Genomic DNA, 8,782 nt, shown 5'->3' on the forward strand with positions numbered 1-8,782 from the left:
AGTGTGCCTACTCTTAGTCGGGGGGCAATTTCGGCCCCAGGGTTTTCAACCCAGAAAGGAGCTAACAGTTGAACATTGTGGTATATAAGGTAGTTAGGATCAGAGGGGTATATCCGTCTTTTGGATGAGACGTTAAACCGAAGCCCCGTCTGCTCTCTCAGGTGGATGGAAAAGATCCCATGCCACTATTTTGAAGAAGAGCAGGGGAATTATCCCCGGTGTCCTGACCAATATTTATCCCTCATTCAACATCACTAAAACAGATGATCTGGTCATTATCACATTGCTGTTTGCGGGAGCTTGCTGTGCGCAAATTGACTGTCATGTTTCCATACATTACAAAAATGACTTCACTTCATAAAGTATTTAATTGGCTGTAATTGACGCTTTGGGATGTCCTGAGGGCATGAAAGGCGCTATATAAATACAAATATTTCTTTTAGGTAGTTGAGGTCATGGGTAGGGTAAATCCAGAATACCAATTTAAATCAAGTTGCAAGAGTAAACCTAGCAAAGGATAAATCCTGATATCTGGAGGTTCCTCTTCACACTGAGTGATCAACACATGGAATGGATTCAGGATAGAGTGGTGGACGTAAAAACCCGGGGATCATTTAATAAACAGTTGTGTCCTGCTGCCTGCAGTCAGGAGGTTGGATCAGGGGAGGCAATAACCAATCACATTGGGATGAGAGGGAAGCCCAGACCAGGGGACGCTCTAGATACCCTTTTGCGGCCCGCTGGAGCACTCCTGCTTCTCCTGGCCCACAAGGGAAACTGAAGAAAAATAACATGTTGCTCACCATCTCGGCCACCTCTGAGCTGCTCCTTGGTGCTAGGTTTCCCAGGCGAGACCAGCGCCAGGCGTCAATTTTGCGACATGAAGTTAAAATGCCATTGGGGTCCGATTAACGTCAGACCCCAACTTTTAAATTTCAATTCGGCCCTCGCCTGTCTGAGGCGAGGGCTACACATGCTGACCCAAACGCACCTGTGTAAATAGCACATACCATGAGGTCAGCAACAAGACAGTTAGTGGGCCGCTGTCGCAATCTTAACCCCTGCATGCCCCGCTCTCATCAGGCTTTAGGCGCTAAAATCGGGCCTTATATTTCAAAACTCATTTGTTGGCGATGAAACACTTATCTGAGGACACGGTTGTTATATTAATGCAAGTTCCTTCCTTCATTATTTCTTTAAACATCTTCAAAAGGTATTAAGTCTTATTCCTTTCTTATGTCAAATTCTTTGCAGCATTAAACACAAAAACATTGGGCTCCTTTTAACGGTTTAGATACAGTAGGGCCTCCCTCCTCTCCTCCCCCCCGGTTACCTGAACGTTCCTGATAACCAATCTTAACATTGGTTTCTTTGTACTGTGCACACAACATCAAATTGCAAACTTTCTCCGCATTATTCAAAAATCTGAATATTTTAGTGCTTGCTCCAGACTAAAGTTCAGATTTTTTTTGATTTTTTTTATTCGTTGCCAATCTTTCCAATTCTTTGTCAAATCACAAACGCCAGAGGTCACCTTTCACACATCAAGGATCACTCTGCGCCAATGCTCTTAGCCAAAAGGCCTAGAGCCACTGCACCGTTCCTGGAAGTACTGCAATACCAGGTTCGTGCCATGGAGGTGGATGGGTCAGGCCCCCCACACACCTCCTATTTCCAAAAAGCATAGGAGAATCACCTTCCTGATCCAGGGAGAACCACGTTGGGGTCATGGTTACTCCCCTGTCAGGTCAGTTACGCATGATCTTAGCCAAAAGGCAAGTTCAGATTTTTTATTTTTTTTTATTTTTCGTTGCCAATCTTTCCAATTCTTTGTCAAATCACAAACGCCAGAGGTCACCTTGCACATGCCAAGGATCACTCTGCGCCAATGCTCTTAGCCAAAAGGCCTAGAACCACTGCACCGTTCCTGGAAGTACTGCAATACCAGGTTCGTGCCATGGAGGTGGATGGGTCAAGCCACCCCACACACCTCCGTGGAGGTGGATGGGTCAAGCCACCCCACCCACCTCCTGTTTCCAAAAAAGCAAGCATATACCTTCCTGACCAGGGAGAAACCACCCGGAGGTCATGGTGGCTGGTCAGGTCAGTTACGCATGATCTTAGCCAAAAGGCCGAGAAGCGATTAAGGCAAGTTCAGATTTTTTTTTTTTTTTTTTAAATTCGTAGCCAATCGTTCCAATTCTTTGTCAAATCACAAACGCCAGAGGTCACCTTGCACATGCCAAGGATCACTCTGCGCCAATGCTCTTAGCCAAAAGGCCTAGAGCCACTGCACCGTTCCTGGAAGTACTGCAATACCAGGTTCGTGCCATGGAGGTGGATGGGTCAGGTCCCCCACACACCTCCGTGGAGGTGGATGGGTCAAACCTCCCCACCCACCTCCTGTTTCCAAAAATGCAAGCATATACCTTCCTGACCAGGGAGAAACCACCCGGAGGTCATGGTGGCTGGTCAGAAACGGTACTACACTTGATCTTAGCCAAAAGGCCGAGAAGCGATTAAGGCAAGTTCAGATGGGACACAGCAAATCCTCATCCCTGTCAGGTGAATGGGCACAAAATCGGAACTAAACCATGGCTTGGTGTCAGCACTCTGGCCTCTTAGTCAGAAGGTTGCGGGTTCAAGTCCCAATCCCAGAGACAAAATTTAATCTGGCATTTCAGTGCAGTACTGAGGGAGTGCTGCACTGTCGGAGCTGCTGTCTGTTGGATAAGACATTAAACCGAGACTTTGTCTGCATTCTCAGGTGCATGTAAAAGATCCCATGGCACTGTTCCAATGAAGAGTAATTCCCTGTGTCTTGGCCAATATTTATCTCTCAACCAACAACACTGATAGAAAACAGATTATCTGATCGTTATCACTGCTGTTTGCAAATTGGCTGCCGTGTTTCCCACATTGCAACAGTGACTGCACTTCAAAAGTACTTCATTGGCTGTAAAGCGCGCTGGGACGCCCTGAGGTTGTGAAAGGCGCTGTATAAATGCAAGTATTACTTTTCTTTCTTTAAACATCTGGAAGAAGCATGTGGTGCATTAAAAGCATCAAGAGCAATGTTGGAGCACTGCAAAACGGCTTAATGAGGGAATTGCTGAGTGGGGAGCTGCTATCTCCCGGGGGAAAGGAGTGGGTGGAAATCAGGAGAGTGTGGAGGGAAAGCAGTGTGAAGAGAAAAGGAAGACAGGGATTTCATACCCTCAAAAGGAAAAGAAAACATGGAGCAGTGTCCTTGTGTGCACTCAAACTCTACACTACAGACTCATTAATTCACCTCTAACTTTGAGATGTTAGTATTTTGTAAAGCTGCTGACACGAGCTTTTCATTAAGAATTACAATCAAACTGGTTTAACTGGTTCAGTACCTTAGTCCTCAGTGAAATGGTATGTTAGCTTTTGTTACAAAGGGATTAGAGAGTAAGAATAAAGAGGGACGAAATTAAGGGTCCCGCTCAGGCCCGTTAATGGCAGTTTGCGGCGGCAATGCGGCGGAATCCAATGGCCGCCGCTTTGCCGTCAAGTGACCGGCGCGACAGAAATTTACCTGGGGAGTTTTTGGGCCGTTGTCCACTTCCGACCCGATTGGCCGATTTCCGCGGCGGTGTGGGGCTTGCGGCAGTGATGACGCAATCAAAGTGCGCACCGCCCGACACGCCGCCCCCAAACCTGTTTTCATCAATAAAAAGACTGGCTGGTTAGGGCCAGTACCCCCGCCAGCTTTTTGGGTCGGTGCACTGCTGGAGACGGCCAGCTGGTGTGTTGCGATCGGGTTCTTGTTGGGCAAGGTGTTCGTGGATTTTTGTGGAACTTTGGACAAAACGGCAGCAGCCTTGTGAGAACATTTGCTGTGAGTAAACCTTTGTCCCTCTCTTTCATTAGTTATGGCCAGTGGGTGTCATTTTCTGCTCCACAGAGGCCATCAAGTCAGGGTTGAGCCTGCAGCCACAATGGGCTCAGCCTTCTGCACATTGTCAGAGGCAGGGAGGCACGCAGGAGGACTGCTCGCCATTACCAACGGGTCCTGAGGCAGCAGGCAAGGGAGGCAGCAGCCATGGCTGCCCAACATGGAGAAGGGCCGCAGACCTCAACGTCCAGAGACTGGCGAGGAAGGCGATGGGGTGAGGGGGAGGGTGTGGTACGCTGACCCCCCTCACCAGATAGTGGGCGAGGAGCCTTGCCACCAGCAGCCTGCAGAGGCTCAGGGACATCAGCAGGAAGTGGGATAAGGCGCTCAGTCAGCTGGCATGGGAGGGCCCAGCACGTACCTCTGGCAAGGAGGCCCTACCGTCCAAGGGTCTACCGGCATCAGTTCTCCTCCCGACAGCTCAGCAATGAGCAGTGTGTGTGAAGGCTGCAATTCACGAAGGGCATCCTGATCGAGCTGTGCAATGTCCTGCGGCCAGATCTGGAGCCTCACACAAGGCTGAGTTCAGCTCTCAGCGTGGAGACAAAAGTGAGCATAGCTGTGAAGTTTTACGCCATGGCGTCGTTCTAGTCTGCAAGTGCAGACATCTCCAAGATCTCCAAATTCTCCGTGCATCACTCCATCCAGCAGGTCACCAATGCGCTGTGCAAGAGAAGACTCCAATATATCTCCTTCCCATGACCAGAGAGAAACAGGTGGAGAGCCAGGCCGGATTTGTCCAGATTGCGGGGTTCCCCAGGGTGCAGGGGGCCATCGACTGCACACATGTCGGACTGAGGGCACCACAGCTCCACCAGAATTATTTATCAACAGAAAGGGATACCAGTCCCTCAATGTGCAGCTGGTGTGCGACCACCAGCACAGGATACTGGCAGTTGATGCCCGGTATCCAGGCAGCAGCCATGATGCCTTCATTCTCTGGACTCTGGGGAGGTACCAGCAGATTGAAAAGCAGCTAATGTAACGCCTCTGTTTAAAAAAGGGGGCAGACAAAAGGCAGGTAACTATAGGCCGGTTAGTTTAACATCTGTAGTGGGGAAAATGCTTGAAACTATCATTAAGGAAGAAATAGCAGGACATCTAGATAGGAATAGTGCAATCAAGCAGACGCAACATGGATTCATGAAGGGGAAATCATGTTTAACTAATTTACTGGAATTCTTTGAGGATATAACGAGCATGGTGGATAGAGGTGTACCGATGAATGTGGTGTATTTAGATTTCCAAAAAGCATTCAATAAGGTGCCACACAAAAGGTTACTGCAGAAGATGGAGGTACGCGGAGTCAGAGGAAATGTATTAGCATGGATAGAGAATTGGCTGGCGAACAGAAAGCAGAGAGTCGGGATAAATGGGTCCTTTTCAGGTTGGAAATCGGAAGTTAGTGGTGTGCCACAGAGATCAGTGCTGGGACCACAATTGTTTACAATATACATAGATGACCTGGAAGAGGGGACAGAGTGTAGTGTAACAAAATTTGCAGATGACACAAAGATTAGTGGGAAAGCGGGTTGTGTAGCGGACACAGTGAGGCTGCAAAGAGATTTAGATAGGTTGAGCGAATGGGCTAAGGTTTGGCAGATGGAATACAATGTGTGAGGTCATCCACCTTGGGAAAAAAAAACAGTAAAGGGGAATATTATTTGAATGGGGAGAAATTACAACATGCTGAGGTGCAGAGGGATCTGGGGGTCCTTGTGCATGAATCCCAAAAAGTTAGTTTGCAGGTGCAGCAGGTAATCAGGAAGGCAAATGGAATGTTGGCCTTCATTGCGAGAGGGATGGAGTACAAAAGCAGGGAGGTCCTGCTGCAACTGTATAGGGTATTGGTAAGGCCGCACCTGGAGTACTGCGTGCAGTTTTGGTCACCTTACTTAAGGAAGGATATACTGGCTTTGGAGGGGGTACAGAGACGATTCACTAGGCTGATTCCGGAGATGAGGGGGTTACCTTATGATGATAGATTGAGTAGACTGTGTCTTTACTCGTTGGAGTTCAGAAGGATGAGGGGGGATCTTATAGAAACATTTAAAATAATGAAAGGAAGAGACAAGATAGAAGCAGAGAGGTTGTTTCCACTGGTCGGGAAGACTAGAACTAGGGGGCACAGCCTCAAAATACGGGGGAGCCAATTTAAAACCGAGTTGAGAAGGAATTTCTTCTCCCAGAGGGTTGTGAATCTGTGGAATTCTCTGCCCAAGGAAGCAGTTGAGGCTAGCTCATTGAATGAATTCAAATCACAGATAGATAGATTTTTAACCAATAAGGGAATTAAGGGTTGCAGGGAGTGGGCGGGTAAGTGGAGCTGAGTCCATGGCCAGATCAGCCATGATCTTGTTGAATGGCGGAGCAGGCTCGAGGGGCTAGATGGCCTACTCCTGTTCCTAATTCTTATGTTCTTATGTTCTTATGTTCTTATTCTGCACCAGAGCAGTGTGCCCGCCCTCTTCACCGGCCCAAACCAGGATTGTGGGTGGCAGCTTGGGGATAAAGGATACCCCCATGTCCACTCGGCTGCTCACTCCACTTGACAACCCCAGGACTGTGGCCGAGCGTGCCTATAATGCTCATTCTGGCATCAGGTGCATCATTGAGCACTGCATTGGCATGCTGAAACAAAGGTTCCGTTCTCTGGACCGCTCTGGTAGCGCATTGCAGTACTCACCTGAACCGGTCTCCATCTTTGTGGTCGTCTGCTGCATGCTGCATAACCTGGCTGTCATGAGGGGACAGCAGCTGGAGGTCAATCCAGCAGTACCACTGCAGGAGGAGGTGCAGGAGGAGGAGGAGGAGGAAGAGCAGCAGCAGCGGCAGCAGGAGGAGGAGGAGGAGGCACAGCAGGAGGAGGAGCAGGAAGAGGAGAAGGAGGCGGAGGAGGAGGAAACATAGAAACATAGAAAATAGGTGCAGGAGTAGGCCATTCAGCCCTTCGAGCCTGCACCACCATTCAATAAGATCATGGCTGATCATTCACCTCAGTAGGAGGAGCAGCAGCAGGAGGAGGAGGAGGAGGAGTAGGAGGAGGAGGAGGTGCAGGAGGAGGAGGAGGAGGAGGCACAGGAGGAGGCACAGGAGGAGGAGGCGCAGGAGGAGGAGGAGGAGGATGAGGAGGAGGAGCATCAGGAGGAGGAGGAGGCGCAGGAGGAGGAGGAGGAGGTGCAGGAGGAGGATGAGGAGGAGGAGCATCAGGAGGAGGAGGAGGCGCAGGAGGAGGCGGATGCAGAGGTGGAGGAGGGGAGCAGCAGGAGGAGGAGCAGGAGGAGGAGGAGGTGCGGGAGGAGGAGGTGCGGGAGGAGGAGGAGGAGCAGGAGGAGGAGGAGGAGGAGCAGGAGGAGGAGGAGGAGGAGGAGGAGGAGGAGCAGGAGGAGGAGGAGGAGGAGGAGGAGGAGGAGGAGGAGGACCAGGACACGTGTCGCGAGCCACTCAGGAGGCGTCGTCACCACCCCAACCCTGCAGGGGAAGTGCAGACACGTCTGATTGCTGCACGATTCAGTTAATTTCATCCACACATGAGCCTTCCGTTTCTACATTCCATGGCCATCCCAGTGAGTGCCTTGATACATAATTGCCCACCGTCACATTATACATCTGCCCAAATATAGGTGCAAAAAAAAGATTTAATACATCATCAAAATCTCTTCAAACGACGAACACAACAAAAAAGAGTGCAGAAAAGTAACATCTCTACATCATTTCTCACCCTTGTGCATCTCCTTATAACCCCTCTTACACGTGCCTACCCTACTGCTGCGCCTCAGTGTCTCCCCTGTGGCTGCCTCATGGGTCTGGGAAGGCTGCTGTGTTCCCTGTGTGGAAGCTGCAGATGTCCTTCTCGGCTGCCCTCGAGCAGTTTTGGGCCTGGAAAGCTCAGCTGCAGACTGGTCAACATCCTCCTGGGAGAGTTCAGTCTGGCTTGGCTCTGGCGAGGCCATGAGTGGAGGCACTGGCGGAGTGACAGGTCTGGGACCAGGAATGCTGCGAGCCGGAGGGAGCGCATCATCCCTATCCTGGTCCGAGGAGCCTGAGTTACTCACCGGGGGCGGCGCAATACCACCACCACCAATCTGAGGGAGCTCAGGTCGGCGCTGTGGTGCCACACCAAAAGGTTGCCCGTGGCCCGTGGTGGACCCAGCCTCCAAGGGCAACACTGAGGTGTCGCGAGGCATTGAGCTGAGACCGCATGAGAGCAGCCACAGTCTCAAAGCCACCAGCTATGACAGCACAGTGTATAAGTGCATTCTGAGCTTCCAGGGCTGCGACCATCCTCTCCAAACCAGCACCGATACGCTCATTCCCTCGCGCCTGTGCTGTAATGGCTGCTGCCACATCACCTGCGAGTTGCGGCCTCACAGCTGGATCCGCACGGTCTCTCTGGGAGTCCACCATCGCCTGCGCACTGGCAATGATGGGCTCCATGGAGTGTGGAGAGCTGTCGACTATGCAGGAGGCGGACTCCTCCAGGCTCCTCACCACTTCCGACAGCCTCTCTGGCACCCTTGCTAGTACCCCCAACATCTGGGAATGCATGTCCTCCACCCTTGTCTATTAAGCCGTAACATCGATGGGCTGGTCTGAGTCCTCTTCAGCAGAACTTCGGTGAGGACCTGCCCCCCCCTGGAGTAATGGCACCCGAGGTTGCCGAACCCCGTCACCATGCTGCAGCCCGCTAGGCCTCGGTGCAACACCCAATGCAGACCCCCGTACTGTATGAACTAGATCGGACCGCGGATGGGTTCAGACAGGTTAGATGCAGGAAGAATGTTCGCAATGTTGGGGAAGTCCAGAACCAGGGGTCACAGTCTAAGGATAAGGGGTAAGCCATTTAGGACCGAGGTGAGG

General features: G+C 50.8%; 3 pseudogenes; all 3 read right to left on the bottom strand.

Moving 5' to 3' along the window:
• Positions 1 to 1,587: 1,587 nt before the first annotated feature.
• Positions 1,588 to 1,789, bottom strand: LOC139279740 (U2 spliceosomal RNA; annotated as a pseudogene).
• A 122-nt stretch (positions 1,790 to 1,911) lies between these two features.
• LOC139278998 (U2 spliceosomal RNA) lies at positions 1,912 to 2,144 on the bottom strand (annotated as a pseudogene).
• A 141-nt stretch (positions 2,145 to 2,285) lies between these two features.
• LOC139278817 (U2 spliceosomal RNA) lies at positions 2,286 to 2,520 on the bottom strand (annotated as a pseudogene).
• Between the last annotated feature and the right edge of the window lie 6,262 nt (positions 2,521 to 8,782).

The sequence above is a fragment of the Pristiophorus japonicus genome, chromosome 1 (genome assembly GCF_044704955.1).
Source record: "Pristiophorus japonicus isolate sPriJap1 chromosome 1, sPriJap1.hap1, whole genome shotgun sequence".
Lineage (NCBI taxonomy): Eukaryota > Metazoa > Chordata > Chondrichthyes > Pristiophoridae > Pristiophorus > Pristiophorus japonicus.